An 18,368-nucleotide genomic window follows, 5' to 3' on the forward strand; every position below is an offset into this window, starting at 1 on the left:
CTTGCTCCTCTTTTCTCAAATATGAATTTGAAAACAGGCTAAAGGAAGAGTCTTAAGTAAAATGTTTTGTGATTAAATACAAGCCAATGGTGTGTAACTTCAAGTTGGGACCACTATGGTACAAATACATTGGTAGAGAAATTAATACCAACTTGGGATCCTTTGTTTCTAATTGTAGGGAGAGCTGACAGTTGATTTGATCAGGAAGAAATTTCTGCAAGTGTCTCCATTACTCTAATGAACTGTATAGAAGACACACTGTCTTAGATTCAATGAATCTTCAAAACTATGTATAATTTCCAAGAACATCTTTTTTTAGAGTGATTTTAGTTGGGTGATTTCTTGAAAATGAATTGAATTTCATATTACTCCACCAACATTTTTCAAAGTCCATCATTAAATAAAACAATTGGTTATAAGGAAAATGTCTTTCCTTTAACTGAGGCAAAAATGACACAGAATTGGATATCCACAAAATCAGGTGGTAGAAAGTATGGATCTTCTAGTCATGAGAGCAGAGGCCTTTCAGAGCATGCCTGATTCATGACTACCATAAAACAGTGATGGATTTGGATTGTCATCTGGACTCCTTGGAATTATAAACCTCTAGGAATTATAAACATATGATCACCAACATTTAAAAGTACTTCTTTTCTGACAATAAGACTAAACAAACTAGTAAGCCTACAATTAAGTTTCATGTAATTTGAAAAACCCACTTTTTAAGTATGAAAGTGATTTGTAGGTAATGGGGTTAGAGGAAACACAAGACTGCCAGAAAACAGGATAATAATGCATTGACTGGCATTTATGTTTTATGTATGCATTGTGCTATTGACTTATAAAGGTTATCTCATTTAGTCCTCATATTAAGTATATGTATCTTTTACTTTATAAATTTTTAAAATGTTTATTCATTTTTGAGAGACAGAGCACAAGCAGGGGAGGGGCAAAGAGAGAGGAAGATATGGAATCTGAAGCAGACTCCAGGCTCTGAGCTGTCAGTCCAGAACCCGACGAAGGGCTTGAACCTACGAACTGTGAGATCATGACCTCAGACGAAGTCAGATGCTTAACTGACTGAGCTACCCAGATGCCCCTATTTTATAGATTTAAAAAAAATTCAGGCTCAAATAGATGATGTAACTAGTGCTATGTCATACAAAATAGATGGAGGAACCATTTAAGCCCAGGTTTATTGATTCCTAAACTATTCGATGGAATAGTTATTTTTTATTTTTAGGCATTTTTAAACGTTTATTTTAGAGAGGAAGAGAGCAAGCATTGAATGGGGATGGGGGCAGAGAGAGGGAGACAGAGGATTCAAAGGTGGCTCTGTGCTGACAGCAGAGAGTCTGATACGGGGCTCGAACTCACAAATTGTGAGATGACTGACTGAGCCAAAGTCAGATGCTTAGCTAACTGAGCCACCCAGGCACCCCAGATCAGTTATTAAAAAAAAAGTCTCAAGCAGCCTGAGAGGTAAAGGTCCAACATCTTCCTTTTAATCCTTTTGACACTCCCTTGTATAATGGCAAATGTCATGGTCTTCTTTATAAGGGTTCTGCCTTCTAAGGTTGGCGTGTGATTGCCCTCTTGGGTGCACAAAATCAGTAATCTTTCAAAATACCTGGGGATTTATCAGGAGGATATAATCTACTTTATAGATTAAGATAGTGCAGCAGGTAAATAAAGTGATCTAAGATGTACTACAAGTTGAGATCCCAGTGAGTAGCAGTATTTCATTTTCTTCCTTTTATAACAAAGCCCTGCCATGCAAGCTACTTGAGACATAAAATACCCCAGGCATGTCTTGATCTCAATCCCAGCTTTTTTGATGCTCACCTTCTCCAGGGACATGTTGGAAAAGAAGAGAGGGTCCTAGTCATGAATGAGAAGGCCACTGTATTTTGTTGGCTTGTGGGGAAAGGGATGAGACTCTGCAACATGTTAAAGTGAATTTTGCTTCAACTTCACATTTCCTCCTTTTTTCTGCCTTGTTCATCTCTCATCTCTGCTTTCCCCTTTACACATCTCGAAGGGCCCAGTGCTTAAATGCCATTCATCAATAATCCAATGCATGCACTCATATTTTACCATTCCTAGACATATCTCATGTATACAAAAGACTTTCACCTTCCTTCTCTAGTTCCAATAGTCAAGTCCCTTGTTTCATTAGTACAGCTTAGGTAGACATTAGAAAAGCAATCTGACTTAATGAATTCAATACATAAGCACTGACTATGTCAGGCATACATCAATCTACCACATAGATCCTGTTGTTAAAGAGCTTACACTTTGGGGAGTCAGGGGGCAAAATGAGGAAAGTTAAATGAAAGGTCAGGATAATAGATGATTTGGCATAAGTATCTAATTAACCACTATTTGATCTGTAGTTGCCACAGAAGTTCAGAGAGGACAGTGGACTAGAAAGACTCAGAAGGTGTGATGGAACACAAAGGATTTTACATACATCACAATCTACATTTTATTGAAATAATAACTAGATAAAAATGTGTTGTAGTGTGGATATTAATCCCAAAACGTTGACGATTAATTTTTCTTTTTAATTTCATAGTTAAAGACCTTTAGATCTATTTTAAAGTAAATATATTCTCTAGCAGAATATATTTAGTCTCAAACTAACTGTAAATATAAATGAAAATAGTTAAAATATTTCTACCATGTGAAGTGAAGCATGTAATACACACAATGTTAAAACCACTAATAAAATATGATGAAAGCTGGCAAGAATTTGAGGGCAATATGCAAAAAAAAGAGAAAATATTTGGGTTAGGATGCCTCCATCCTATGGATGATCTTTTATGGGTAATCTTTTTCAAATTTAATTTCATATTGATACTACATTTATAGATATTTCCATTTTGCTCCTACCATTTCCTTAAAAAAAATCAAAGCATCATTTTTTAGAAGTTAAATGCAGTATCTTAACACACTGCTCTACAAAGAGAGGGTGGCACAACCCAGGCACCTCTTCAGTCAGCCCACTTCACTTAAACAGCTAGAGAGAGCACAGACTGCTCAAGTAGGGAAATGTTTGTTGGGGGCTAATGTCTTCTGATGATACCCGGGCTCCTTTCTATCCAGTTAAACCACAGCAGGCCTTTATATCCAGTTAAACATATTTTCCTGAGAGATTGCCATGAAGGCCACAGGCTGTCTACTCTACAGTTCAATGGTAGTTTGGGGATGAAATCAGAAGCTTAGTTCACATCTAACTGGGTTAAGAAATTTCCCTCTTTGTGTCCCCTCACCCACGCTATGTTGAATAACACTAAGTATGCGTTTATATAAAGATTTGTAGAAGCAAAATCTTCTTGTTCCTATTAGCTACTTACATTCAGAAATTTTATTTTGGATATTGTTGCACCAGATTAATTAGAAATAAAGGTAAGTTGTGATCTTTGGATCTCATCACCTATGTGAAATAACAGAGATTGACACGCTCTTCCCTAAGTCTATGTTGTGGAGTTCCTAATGCAAAGGGCCTGGAGTATCATATCAAAAACTAGAAACAAGAAATAAAATGCAACAGGGACAAGAAGATAACAAAATACAGAATGCGCTCGGATACATGAAAGGTCATATTCTGTTATCACGCATACTGAAGAGTTCTTTTGTGCCAGCTGTGTAGCATTTATGAGAGGAGAATGGTTTCACAGCTACAAAACCAGACAGGGCCACTGACAGACATCACTCAGCGGTGAGGGAAAGAAAACAGAAATGTAAGAACAGTCCCACATTACCTTAAAAATGGCATTTTGCCATTTTTCCAGATATAAGTATCTTTAGTACCTTTTAAATCATGTCAAAACATTTAAGCTTATCCACCCTAGTAAGAACTTACACATATATTTAAGCCTTCTTTCTCTAGTTCTTCGTTTTTGAGAATCAGAAAATTATGTGGTACAGCTGAATTTTCTACCTGCTTACACTAACCCTGACTTTTAATCTCTTCTTCTTAATATTTAGACTATTGTAAGGAAGAGGAAATAAGTAAATGTCTCATCTATTACCTGATATGGATTGTAAATGATACTGAGAAAGTCCCTTACTCTCCAGTGAAGAAAGATCTGATTACTATTGGGTTCTAATCTCATTTTCAATGGACTTAAATTTCTCTTCTTCACTTGTAATCGGAATACAGGAAGATTTTTTTTTTCCAATTAGAAAGATGGGGTTTGTCAACTGCACACAAACTATTTAAGATTACATGCTCTTAAAGTGCTAAGGACAGGTTGGGATACAGCTGTTGGATAATTGCCAGCCCTCTTCAATCTTATAAAATGTATAGACTTTTAAATAATATTTTTGTAGACAATTCAAATACTATGGATTTGAACTTAAAATCCTAAAATGGCTTACCCCTAATAAAAATGTGTTCTGTGTAACAGCAATGATTTTTTTTTTTTTTTTTTTACAAGTAAGTCCATGTGGTCAGATTCATAGTGGAAAGAGAACTCTTGATGGTTAGGGATTACTGGGCTCTGCTTTTTCGTTTTTCTAGTGATTAGCTTTGTAACATGGAACCAGGAACATGATAGTTTTGAACTTCAGTTTTCTCATCTGTAGTATAGGTATTTGTAAGGATAACTGACATAATGTAGTATATGTAAATCTCTTAGCACAGTGCCTGGCAGAGAGTATACACTCAATATATACTAGCAATATAACATGGTTGTGTCATTATTTGCTGTCTTGTCTAATTTGACTAATAGGACACATCTAGGAATATATAAATGGCAGAAATTGTTTCTCACTCATCTGAATATCAGGAAGGAGGTAAGGTAGATATGAAGAAGAGTGGAAGACAAGTCAATTTTTCTTTCCTAAGACAAAAAAGGAGATAGGCTCATAAGTGTGTCTTCCACTCCAAAGGTGCTTTGTATAAATCACTGCATTTTCTCCCATGCAATGTCAATTTCATCCTCAGAGATCTATGCATGGCTACCTATAAGCCAACAACAACAACTGAAAGGAGGTCAGTAACTTGAAGAGGCCACACAAAAAGAAAACTCCAAAGGCAGCTGCCCTGAGAGAAAATGAAATTTAGGAGACCACCATCTGTTTTGTGCAGCAGCACGGTGACAAAGCTGCTCCTGGAATAGGGAAACTTCAGGTATCACTGAGATCTCAAAATGACATTTTTAATCTGTATATTAATGCTTTAAAGAGATTAATTTCAAAAAATAATGGCTCAGTGTTTCAGTCTGTGACTCCCTCTCTCTCTGACCCTCCCCTGCTCACGCTGTCTTTCCCTCTCTCTCTCTCCTAGAAATAAATAAAACATTAAAAAAAATTAAAAAAAATGGCTCAAGCTCTTCTTTTTTCCCCCATAAGGCTTATGGTTAAAAAAAAAAAAGGGTGTGTGTGTACAGAAAGTATAAACAGAAGTGGATACTGGGTAGTCTAAAGCAAGACAGTCCCATTATCTGTAAAATGAGGTTGCTAGACTGTATGACCTCTAACGTGGCCACCAATGTTAATGACCCATGATCCCAAGATGAAGGTAGGGTTGTCAAGAGGATACACATTAGGCCGTCTTGTTAACATACACCGTCTGTGGGTTTTTGGGAGGGAAGTAATTTTAGACTATTGAAAAACTAGATATGATCAATATTTCTACCTCTGCAAATATATTTAAAAGAGTGAAAGTTTTGATTTAGCATGTTCTTTTTCACTTTTTTTGTTCACCATCTCATAATGCTTTGACAAATTTATGAAGACTTTGAGTTGTCATCTGTGGAGATCTTTATAATTAAGACATTACATTTTTCTGATATGTTTAATATTGCAAACTTGTCTTCCTTCTTCTTTCAGCTATACAGACACACACACCTCTCACCATGTAGACATTCCTCTGGCTTCTCTTTCTACCACCCACTGAAGCATGTCACTGTTCTGACAGCCGTTTCAAGAAGAGAAAGGCAGGCATAGGTTCGATTTTAGGTTTCGACTTTATAAAAAGTAGTTCAGAGGATGGGGGAGTGCATTATGATGCTCAGAAAGAGGTTTGTCTTCTCTATATTTTAAAAATTCTTAGTACTAAAGAGGTAAGAAAGGACAATTTCAAGAGCAAATAATGATTTCTTCAAATCAATGGATGCTCTTTGCAAATCCTTTCTGTTCAAAATTTAAGGAAAATCTTTTCTTGAGTTTCTCAAACACCTGTGATCTGGGGAACTGTACTTTGGGGGGCTGTTTCTCATTCAAGAGACATCGTCTTGAGAGTTCCCATCCAATTAAGTCTGCTAAGAGTAGACTTATGCTGCCTGCAGGCAGCCTAAGTATAACTCCCAGTCTGAGTGGAGATCACCAATTAACACCCACACATTCTAAAGAATGCGGTGGATACAGAGAGATAGTACATTGCATCTCTCAGAATGAGACTATAAATATCTTTATTGCCTTCATTAATTCCCCTTAAATCTAAGCCACTGTGGTTTCCAGTGGATCACTAAATACAGACTAGAATGGAGAGAAGGATAAAACTACAAATAATGTCAAAGTGAATCTGATATTCCATTAGTAAGGATATTTGAAAGTTGCCTACTCACATGTTCTTCTTTTCTTTTTTTTTAATAGTCTAGCACATTTATAGTTAGACAATGTCATTTTCAAGGACAGGGCCAAATTAATAGAGTCATAGAACTCTGGCCTAATTAACATTTCATTTAAAATTTTTCCTCAAGTCTTTGAAATCAAAATATTCTTCTGTTGACTTCAGTGTAAATAAACAGTTCGTTGGTATCTTCCACATGAGGACGCTTTAATACTTTAAGATTGTTATGGGCTGAATTGTGCCTCCCACCTCCTGAAATTTATATGGTGAAGCCCTAACCCTCAGTGCTTCAGAATATAACTGTATTTGGAAGCAGGCCCTTTGAAGAGGAGATTCAGCTATACTGACACCCTTAGGGTAGGCCCTAATCCAATCTGACCAGTGTCTTTACAAGAAGAGGTAATGTGTAAACACAAAGGCAGCAGGGACAGGTGCCCAGAGAGAAAAGACCATGTGAAAACACGGAGAGAAGGTGGCCGTCTGCAAGCTAAGGAGCTAGATCTCAAAGGACATCAACCTTGCCAACATCTTGACTTTGGACTTGTGGCCTACAGAACAATGACAAAATAAATGTCTGTTTAAGTCATCTAGTCTGTGGTATTTTGTTATGGAGACACTAGTGAACTAATAGAGAGATCATTTAAAACTATTTAAAATTATATATTGTTGGCCTAATCACAGATCTTTGCTACTAAGCAGATATGATCACGTTTTGCTATAATTGTTAAAAAAAAAAAGCCTAGCAATGAGTACTCCTGGACTTGCATTTTAACAGAGTAGCATGTTAATACCAGAATCATACCCATTTTAATTATAAATTTTGGTTGGAGAAAGCATTTTGTCCTTCCTTGGATATGCTTTAAATCGTAATAGTCTGCATCATAATTCTGGTAGTAAGCACAGTTATAGAATGAAGTCCACCATTTTGAAGCTTGCATTATTTAAGTTAGAAGATAAAGATGAAGGGGCGCCTGGGTGGCTCAGTCAGTTAAGCATCCAACTTTGGCTCAGGTCATGATCTCATGGTTCTTGGGTTTGAGCCCCACATCGGGCTCTGTGCTGACAGCTCAGAGCCTGGAGCCTGTTTCAGATTCTGTGTCTCCCTCTCTCTCTGGCCCTCCCCAACTTGGTCTCTGTCTCAAAAGTAAATAAACTATAAAAAATTTTAAAGAAAATAAAGATGAAATTGGTTTCAGCATTCAATATATAAATATCAGCATTATATATATATATACCTATATTTATAAGTATATATACATATAGTTCCATTATGTCTATAGAACAACTTTTGCAAAGGAACTATTTAACATTTCATAACATTAAGTGAAATTTCTTAAAAAAAGTGATCCTATGTGGTCCCCTGTAGCTTCATTAACACAGATGGCTGCAGTACTATTGAAAATATAGTGTTAGTGTTAAGTCTCTTATTTTAAAAGTTTTCACACAAAAAAAACCCCCACAAAACACTGCATAAAATAAATTCCTACTTGTGTTAACAATTACATAGGTGAGATTCTTTTACTAAAATATACTGACGTTTTCTTCAATTCAGTGACTATCGTGAGATCTTAAAAAGCTTATCGTGCCCACTTCCAAAACTCTGAAAACAAATTCTAAGTCCCAAAAGGATAAGCCTATATTACTTATACAAATTTCTAGTCTTAAAAATTGCCTAAAGAATTTTTTTCAATAAACACAAAAAATGATTCTGTGACACTGTAATTAGGTTTTGGGAAGCTTGCTAAATACTCTACAACAGCTACAAAAATAGCAACTTTCATGGTTACCTTGAAATATTTATCATTACTGTGCTAGCTTCCTCTTTGGGTGCTTATTAGTGGAGAATGATTTCAATTCCAAGCCCAACTTCAAGAAGGTACACCTACCTTCCTGAAGCCACCTAGCAATAGGCATGAGTGTCTCCCCTGAAAATACCCAGGGACGGTTGGAGGCCTAGCAAAAAAGATGACTGCACCAATTAGTGCTAAAACAAAAAGATGTGGGCTTTATATAAATGTAATCATTTCAAGGTCTCTTATATTTCCTGAAAAATCGAATACAATTTCACTGCTGGCACCCACACTGCCAGACTTCAATTTTGGTCTGATTTTACTTGAGGGAAATTTTTGATAGAAGGGGTTGGAAAAGCCTTGTCTTTGCCTTTAGCTCTTCTCTTCTGATGTCTGAGGCCCACTTAGTCATAGGAGCTATTTGAAATAATGTGTTTTCACCAACAAACTGTAATCTCCAGGAGAGTATACATTGTATCTGGTTTTGATCAACACTGTATTGTCAGCAGAAAGCCAGGCAGGAGGTTTTATATAAATGTTTTTGAAAGAATTACTAAACAAATTAATGAACTGCACCCTCCTGTGCACTTGTTTCTTCCATTATCCTTCATCCTTGGCCCTGCCCTACCAGATCTCTTTACTCTAGAATACTGACGGGGCTTTTCTCACGTTCCCAGTTTCTTCTCCATGATCCATATCCACTGATTTTATCTTTTACTCCCTCTCAATCCTGATTTTTGCAGGTGAAAATAGGTAGCCACATGATGATTGGTTTCTCATCAATATATGAGAAAAACAGAAGCAATTCCACAGTGAGATTTATATATGGTGTCAATTCCCATCATAAAAATTCACACAGTGATTCTGCTATTTGTGGGGATATACCACAATTCTAGTGGATAGGAAAACTGAGAATTGAAAAAAGCATAGGACTATTAATCTTTTTTTTTTTTTAAGGAAGTCTGTGGGCATTCTGATAAAACAAACAAACAAACAAACATACATCTATAGGCCTTTAGACATAAATGAGTGCACTATTAAGATTTCAATCAAGAAATAGACAAACATAACAAAAAAAAAAGGCATATGCTATAATAACTTGGTACTCAATAGAGGGTTTTTTTTGCCATAAAAGGTTTACGTAATACATGTTTTTTTCTTTAGCTGGTATGGAGAAGCATGGATAGGATCCCAGGCCTGACATTAATAACATGTAAAACCATAGGTACTTTATTTTACTTGGCCCGTCTTTAAAACACACACACACACACACACACACACACACACACACACACACACAAGGATTCTGCATTGCCATGTAATCTTATTTAATGACTAAGAAATTTCACCTCATGACTAGGCTAAGGTATTACCACATAGCATATTATCAAGAATAGACAGCTTTTTAAACACTTCACATTGTCACAATAATTGAGGTGAAAGTTGTAGTATAACATGTAGATGACATTATTTTCACCAAAAATGAAAAGTCACCTTTAATGGCCCCAAAGCAATGAGTCTCCAGTTTGAAATTTGTGAAATCTTTTTTTTCCAAATACTTAAACCACAAGAGTATTAAGATTCATGGAAAGAAATAATCAAGTCCATTTGATTCTGTGGCCATTAGAAAACCCCAGGTTCAAATTTCAGTAAGTACTCAAGGACAGGTTACTTATTCTTTTCAAGTCTTATCACATCTGTAAAATGGAAATAATTAATGAGATTATTTTTAAAATAAGATGTGATTTGTATTAAGCACCTGGAACAGTTTCTGGTATATAGGTGGTGTTAAATGAATGATGGCTACTATTGTTTTCATAGACTACACAGAATTACAGACCTATAGAAATGAAAAAACTTTAGCTACAAACTGGTCCAACTCCCAACTGATAATAAGATGGGGTTGATAATCATGACAAATTGTTCTTTTCAGAGCTACAGAATTAGAAGACAACTAGAAAGTACTATGTCTCATTAAGAGTTGAAAAAAAAACCCTCATAAAACTGCTATCATTCATATTACTTACTATTTAAAGGAAATAAAAGAGTAAAGAGCATCACCTCACATTATGGGCAAATAAAATGGACTTTCTTATTTTGATTTGTTTTGGTTTGGCTACACATTGAAATACTCTAATTGCATTTAATCACTACATTTACATTTTAAAGTTAGTAGCTTTTAGACATATTCAATAAAGACTCACAGTAAAGTTTAAAGTATGAAATTGGAATGATAAATATTGTAAAAAACAAAACAAAGTAGAACACCTGCAATTCTATTTCCTATTTCAAGAGCAAGAAATTGCTAACAAAATATTTAGAAAAATGTCAAGCAAGCAAGTCAAATTTCAAAAATTTCTGTGTGTAAAAACAAAAAAAATAAAAAATAAAATTTGAAAAAATAAAATCCCAAAGTGTGAAATATCAGAGTCCAAAGAAAGGTACTGAACCCTACTATACATCTTCTTCATTCATATAACTTCTATTCTTATAGAGCCCACTTAAAAGAGCCACTGGAGATTTGAGGGGCAGGAAGAGATATAATAAAACCAATTTTTGGGAAGATAAGCATCTTGGCTATGTGCCAAACAGATTGCAATAATGAGGGCAGAAGATGAATATAGATAGTTTACAGCTGATAATAAGAGGCTCAATTGTGATAAAGGCCTATGTCAGTAAAACAATGCCAGTACGGATAGAAAATGATAGAAACTGGGGAATCTTTGAAGGAATAATTAGTGGAGAGACCAGTACTTACCATTGGACCCAGTGACTGATCTGATGGGATTAACTAAAAGATTTTGATATCTGGGGGTAATAAGGTGAACTATGTTAATGACACAAGTTATAAGTTTAGGAGGGTAAGGTGGTTTGGGAAGTTATGATAGTTAGAATGAGAATTCAGTTGCAATCAGAAATATATATCTTTGGAGAAATAAAACTCAGTTGTACTTACCACTACCTATTCACCTAGATTTTATTAAAACTTAGCAGGGACACACCACTAGCACCAGTTACCTCTGTTTTGTCCAGGTGGACAGGGCCCATTCACCTTATTATCACAGACTCAGAAACTGCTCAACCTCTCTTGTGAGCCCAGGGGAACTCAAACAGGAAATGTGCAGAATGTCTCTATCTCTAAGGCCATCTTGAACTCCCAAAGAAAACATCCTTTTGTCACAGTATTAATATTCCTCAGGAACCCACAAATTCTGGAAGAAAGTGGTTCTGATCTTCCTTTCTTAATTACCCCCTCAGCTTTAATCATTAAGACAGTATGAAGTTACTATAAACACCCCATCACAAGGAGAAAACCCTTTTTTTGTGGTATACTGGGATCTTTAACCACTTCTATTCTTGGCTTCATTCTCTCTCCAACCAAGAATAGACTCCTCATCAATGTAAGTCCATTTGTCCCTTCTGGAACAGGCTCAGACTTGTCTTGAGTACAGACACTCCTCTTTTCCAGCTCTCATGATCATGTTTTGTGCTATGTAATCTTGTACTTCTGTAAAATTCATACTTCTCTGAGTTACCTTTCCTCTCTGGTTATTCCTCAAACTCCTGCAGAACAAAAAAATGGTTTCTGGTTTTGTTTTGTTTTGTTTTTTTACTTTTCTGTGTTCCCTACCAGCTCTAGCATACCATGGAACAACCATGAAGTGGGTGTTAATGAATGTTCATTGATGGATCAAAAGAGTATCCAATACTTTGGGCCTCTATAAGGGCCTCACAGTAAAATGTGTGAAAGAAATGGTCAGGTTCTGTTGTTAGCACTTTAAAGAATTCAAGCCATTTTACGATGATCTCTTTGCATTCTAGTTGCTTACCTTTTCTCAATGCTTTCTAATTCAGAATAAAAAATGAATATTCAAGAAAAATATCTTCAGGCAGAAAGTGAAAAAGAAATTTGAACCAAAATTAAACCTAATTTAAGAGATGTGAAACTTAGCTTAACAAAAGAGAAAATTAAGCACAAGACATAGAAGTGACTGAGAATGCACAGATATTTTAAAATGCTTTTAGAAGAAAAAAATGTAATGATTTCAAATCTGGTTAAAATGATTTCCTTAAGTTCAGCCTGAGTCTTGTTTTAATTGATATCTTCAGTTTCCCCATCTGAACAGGAATAAACCCAGCCACCTAATATAATGACTAATAGGTTGATTCTGTTTTCTCCAGTTAAGAGACAAGCAATAGTCTCAGCTCTACTTGGCAGCTTATCCAGAAAGTGACATATGTTCTGGATTGCCCAGGATAGGGTTGGCATGTGCCTATCATTACAGTAGTAACTGCTACCACTGCTTCTCTTCTCTCTCAGAATTGTGTATGTTTGAATAATAATGTATGGTCTCCTAATTACAGGGTGCCATCATGGGACACAGAGATAGGAGACACTCCCCTGACAGTTAACACCCAGACAAAAGGTTGGGTAAACCCAAGGTGTGCGGTAAGAAGGAAACAACAGCTCTTTTTTAAAGAACATCCTCTGTGCCATGGCACACAGTTTGTTGACCCAAACATACACTGGATTCCAGCTTTCACTCATTTCCTCCAATGGGATATTGGTGCAGTCCATATAGTTACCCAAGCTGCATCACCCTAGGTAGTAGTCTGTCCACCATCTAGAATAGTCTCCCTAATGCTCATTTCATTCAATGAATGCTCATAAAATTCAAAGCACTCCTCAACACCCAGCCCAAATTCCAGTCTTCCATGAAGTCTTCTCTGATAACCCCCACACCACTCCTTTCTCTAAGTTTATACAGAAGATATTCTCTGTGCCACTCATTGGACTTGAATCCAGTCCTTTTTAGTGATGTCTCTTTAATATCTTGGTTCAGAATGAGTTTGGTGGGGGGCAAAAGAGTGTAGGACAATTACATCTCTGAAACCTTCTGGAAAGATTAATCTCCATGTGTATGAACCCAAGTCTGATAGCCATGGCAGGGTAAATTTGTTCTCAGAAGGAATCAGACACTAAAATAGGGAGATTAGTATCTGTTGCACTTCATAGGATTGCAAAACTGAACTACTATGATTAGTGAGAGTAGAGCTAACCTGTATCGAGTACTTCCTACATACCAGGTTTTTACCAATAACTAAGTATTCTGAAACTAATAATCAACTTCTCAAAAATTCAAACGTTCCTCTGAGGTAACTACTGTCATTAATCCATTTTACAGATTAAGAAACTGAAGTAAAAGAGGTTAAAGTATTTGGTGAAAGATCTCACATGTGCAATGTTTTGTAACGAAGATTTGAACTCAAGCACTCTGACTCCTGGACCTTCTCCCTTAAGCTCCACACTACCTCCTCTGTAATCTTGTGTTAAGCCTGTAGCATATGTCTGATGTTTGGTCATTTGATGTGTGATCTATATTTCCTATTGCAAGTTAGTGTTTAAAAGGGGTATACAGATTGGATTCAGCACTCAATTCTACACTAAAACAAACAATAAACAAAAAACAAAAACAAACAAAAGAATGACAAGCTATAGGGGAGGGCACCATTATGAGCATGGTACCAATCCCAAGGGATCCTTGCACAGCCCTCAGAGATCTGAACAAAATGAGCCATACCCACTGGTAGCAGGAACTCAGCACAACAAAGGTGTAAAATTTTTATTTATTTATTTATTTTGTTTATTTATTTATTTTGAGAGAGAGAGAAAAGGACAGAGAGGGGGAGAGGGAGAGAGCAAAAACGAAGGAGAGCAGAAAAGAGGGAAAGAGAGATAATCTCCATGCTGAGAGCGCAGAGCCCAATGCGAGGCATAAACTCATGAGCCCTGAGATCATGACCTGAGCAGAAACCAAGAGTCAGACGGAGCCACCCAGGTGCCTCACAACAAAGGTTTAGCCATATGCAATCTGGTTGTTACCTCTTTACCTCAATCCTTGTGCAACACCATGAAGAAACTTCTCAGATTTTTTTTTTTTTTCTTACAAGGAGTAGTAAGAATAGTGTAGGCAATGTGGCATAATACTTCAGAGTACCGGAGTGAGCTTTGGGATCTATGACCTTGGAAAGGAACCTAATCTCTCTGTGTTTACTCATCGATCAGAAGGAGAAAATATTAGCTGGTTTATAAAGATTTGTGAGAACTAATGGAAAATGTATATAAAATAACTGCCACAGGAATGCCTGGGTAGCTCAGTCAGTTCAGTGACCAACTCTTGATTTTGGCTCAGGTTGTGATACCACAGCTCTTGGGATTGAGCTCTGAACTGGGGTCTGCACTGATGGCATGGAGTCTGCTTGGGATTCTCTCTCTCCCACTCTGTCTCTGTCCCCCTCCTGCTCACGCATGAATGTACAAATACTCTCTCCTAATAAATAAATAAATGAAAAAAAAAAAAAAAAGACTACCACAGTTCCCCATAGAAAATGCCTGTCTAGCTCACTCTTGCTGACATTAGATCCTACAAAAGGCAGGAATTTAAACAGGTCCTGTGAATGTCTGGAATTTCAGGGTGAGTTGTTACCTTATTACCTCAATCCTTCTGCAACACCAATTTCCTTATTGAGTCAATCCTATGCATTTAACCTTCTATTTGAACTACGCTTCCATAAAATACAGGCTTCATCTAATTATCCCCAGGCCTGTTTCCTTCTGTGACTGTGACCCTCCTGCAACCCCACCCCTTTTCAGCAAAGTCTGCATTTTAAAAAAGCCTTTTTGTTTGTTTCTCCACTAACCAGAAAATACACTCTCATCCAACTCTTCTGCCAAATTGAGCAATAAAAATAACAAATGAGAAAGCTGAAGACTCTACATGGACTTTTAAAATGCTCCAGCAAGGTGACCCTGAAAAATTATTATACCATGCTATCAATTAGTTGACACTATCTAGAAAAAATGAGGCTAGATGTTCTTCTATTCTGTCCAGTTTTATATCTCATAAATTCAGCTAAAATACTTCATTGGAAATGCATATGGTAATATCTAGACAGACTTATGCTAGGTATATTCTCTTTTGGACTATCAATGGATATTTTAAATATTCAGGCACCAGTATAGATAATATGCCCATGATGACAAATTACTTCAATGATAGGTAACATGAGGAAAGTTGGTCTCAAAGTTTCAGGAGCGGTAGGAACCTTAACTGCTTTTTAGTACAGTCAAATTCAAAAGGCTAAAAACAAAACAGACTTTAAAATGTTTAAGATGAAAGACTTTCTTTGACAAATATTCAACCCATGAGGCTAAATTTGACACAAAATATTCATCAGTATAATTTAAATTTTAATATATGGCCTATTTAAAGGCTTCGTACTTCAAAAGACTTTCACATTTATTATGTCATTCTGTCTTAATTAAGAACTAACTAAGATATTAGATTACATTACACCTTTGGACTATTATAAAAACTAGGTTTATATTCCTTAGGAATAAATGTGCTTTTCTAAAAACCATATAAACATGTTAATATATAATTTATCACAGCAATTACATCTGACTTGCCAGTTCTACAAAGACATAAAGTTTATTGTTTAAAATCTTTTTTTCCTGGACTAATCCTATTTAGAATTGAGTAAAAGGTATTTTTAGATGGAAATCATTTTCTAAATTTTTGCTAAAAGTACTAATTTACAGAAAAGTTGTAAAAACAATGAGAGCTTCACATACCTTTTACCCACCTTTCCTCACTCTTAACAATTTAAATAACCATTGAACAATTACCAAAATCAAGAAATTAACATTGCTATTATTTTCTTAACTAATATACAGACTTTATTACTAGCTTTTAATTAATGTCCTTTTTCTGGCCCAGAATCCAACATAGATTCCCACATCACATTTGTCATGATTAGATTGAGGCCATGAATTATTTTTAATGTTTTATTTATTTCTGAGAGAGAGAGAGAGAGAGACAGAGACAGAGACAGAGACAGAGACAGAGACAGCATGAACAGGGCAGGGCGGGGGGTGGGGAAGGGGGAGGGTCAGAGGAGAGGGAGATACAGAATCTGAAACAGGCTCCAGGCTCTGAGCTAGCTGTCAGTACAGAGCCCGACCTGGGGCTCAAACCCACGAACCGTCAGATCATGACCTGAGCTGAAATCGAATGCTTAACTGACTGAGCCACCCAGGTACCCTGAGGCCATGAATTTTTTTTTGAGAATACTTTCTCAGTGCGTTATATCAGGAGCTACATAAAATCATTATTTCTTAATAATGATGATGGTTAGTTTGATCACTTGGTTAAGGTGTTCTGCTGAGTTTCTCTGTGAAAAGTTTTTATTTTCCCCTTGAAGGAAATATTTTTATACTACATAAATTACTAGTTTCTATTCCAACTTTTATGCACTAATTTTAGCATCCGTTGGTGAATCTTGCCCTCAACAATTACTTTGAATTTGTAATGCTGAATTTCTTTTTCCACTGTCCTTTACATTTGCTAACTGGAATTCTTCTGTAAGAAAGAACTGTCCCTAGGGGAGCCTGAGAAGCTCAGTCAGTTGAGCATCTGGCTCTTGATTGTAAGTCAGGTCATCTGACTCTTGATTTCAAGTTAGGTCATGGTCCCAGGGTCATGGGAATGAGCCCCAAGTCAGGCCCAACAATGAGTGTGGCTCTTTCCCTATGCCCTTCTCCCTTATGCTTGCTCACTTGCTTTCTCTCTCTTAAAAAAAAAAAAAAAAAAAAAAAAAAAAAAAAAAANCTATCTATCTATCATCTGTCCATTCAGTTACTTATTAATATCAGTATGTGCTCATAGGTACTTATTTCACTATTTGGATTATAATCCAGTGCTAGCACCATTCACTGTACTGTTCAAATTGCTCCAGTTCTGGCACGTAGGAACTCCTTTAGATTGGTCCCCATACCCTTCTGTTATGCCTTTATATCAGGGGCTAAGAAGTTATGGTGTACAGGTCAAATGTTCTCTCTACCTATTTTTCTAAATAAAGATTTATTAGGACACAGCCACAGCCATTCATTTACTTATTACTATTGCTACTTTTGAGTCACAATGGCAGAGCTGAGTAATTGTGACAGAGCTCATGAGACCAACAGAAATGAAAATATTTACTATCTGGCCTTTTATAGTAAAAGTTTGTTAATTTTTGCTCTGGATTTTTTTTTTTGATTATGAACCCTTAGATAGTGCTCAAATGGCATGTTTGCCTTGAGGTAGTTCTTAATACAGAAACTGGAATATATATTTTCCCATATTTATCTAACAATCAGTTATAACATTTTTTGATACTAAGAGGTTTTTGTTTTTGTTTTGTTTTGTTTTGTTTTGCTTTGTTTTGTTTTGGTGAAAAGGAAAGAATGGATTGTCAGTACTCTGACAACTCTGACAGTCCAACTCTGTCAGGACTGAGTTAAGTACACATGTAAGAAAATAAAGCATAAAGATTAAAAAAGTAATAAGATAAAAGTGAAAAATTATCTAGTAAGGGGAGAAAAAGAGAAATTGTCCTCCTTCATGGGTTTTGAAGTTTCTTCTACACATGCAAAGGGCTTTATTAACTTGTCCTCATAATAATGATAACAGTTTCCAAAGATGGCAGATTAACAGTCATTTTTATCTTGTACATATTGGACACTGTAATTTCACCATCACACTTCACAATCCTCAGATGATTTACAAATAGATCTCTCCACATGAGACCCTCAAATCATGCCTCTTGGTTTCGAGGCTATTTATTATGCAAAGCACTGATGCTAGAATTATATAAAGCATAATAACAGTGCTCGAAATATATTTATTGGAAGGATAACAGCATTCTTATAATCATGCTCGAGAGAACAAGTTTTCTAAAGTGGAAATACAAAAGTTGGTCTTTGTTCTATTAAAGAAAAAGGATTTTATATGAGCTAGCAGAGGCTAATCCAGAGGGCTACATCTATAGTTAGAAGGATATAAAGGGCAGCTACATTTCATTGGAACCATGCTTCATTTGGATTGGAGGTTCCTCCTGTGTTCATTATACACAGTTTGGGTTTTTTTGGGTTTTTTTTACCTCTAAAATTG

At 36.1% G+C, this 18,368-nt stretch overlaps 1 protein-coding gene across 13 annotated transcripts in view; it reads right to left on the bottom strand.

Annotated features, from left to right (window-relative positions):
• The window catches only part of NRXN1 (neurexin 1), a 1,134,059-nt gene that overhangs the window by 145,483 nt on the left and 970,208 nt on the right, over positions 1-18,368 (bottom strand). The window lies entirely within an intron of this gene.

This window comes from Crocuta crocuta, unplaced genomic scaffold, assembly GCF_008692635.1.
Source record: "Crocuta crocuta isolate KB4526 unplaced genomic scaffold, BGI_CrCroc_1.0 scaffold118, whole genome shotgun sequence".
Lineage (NCBI taxonomy): Eukaryota > Metazoa > Chordata > Mammalia > Carnivora > Hyaenidae > Crocuta > Crocuta crocuta.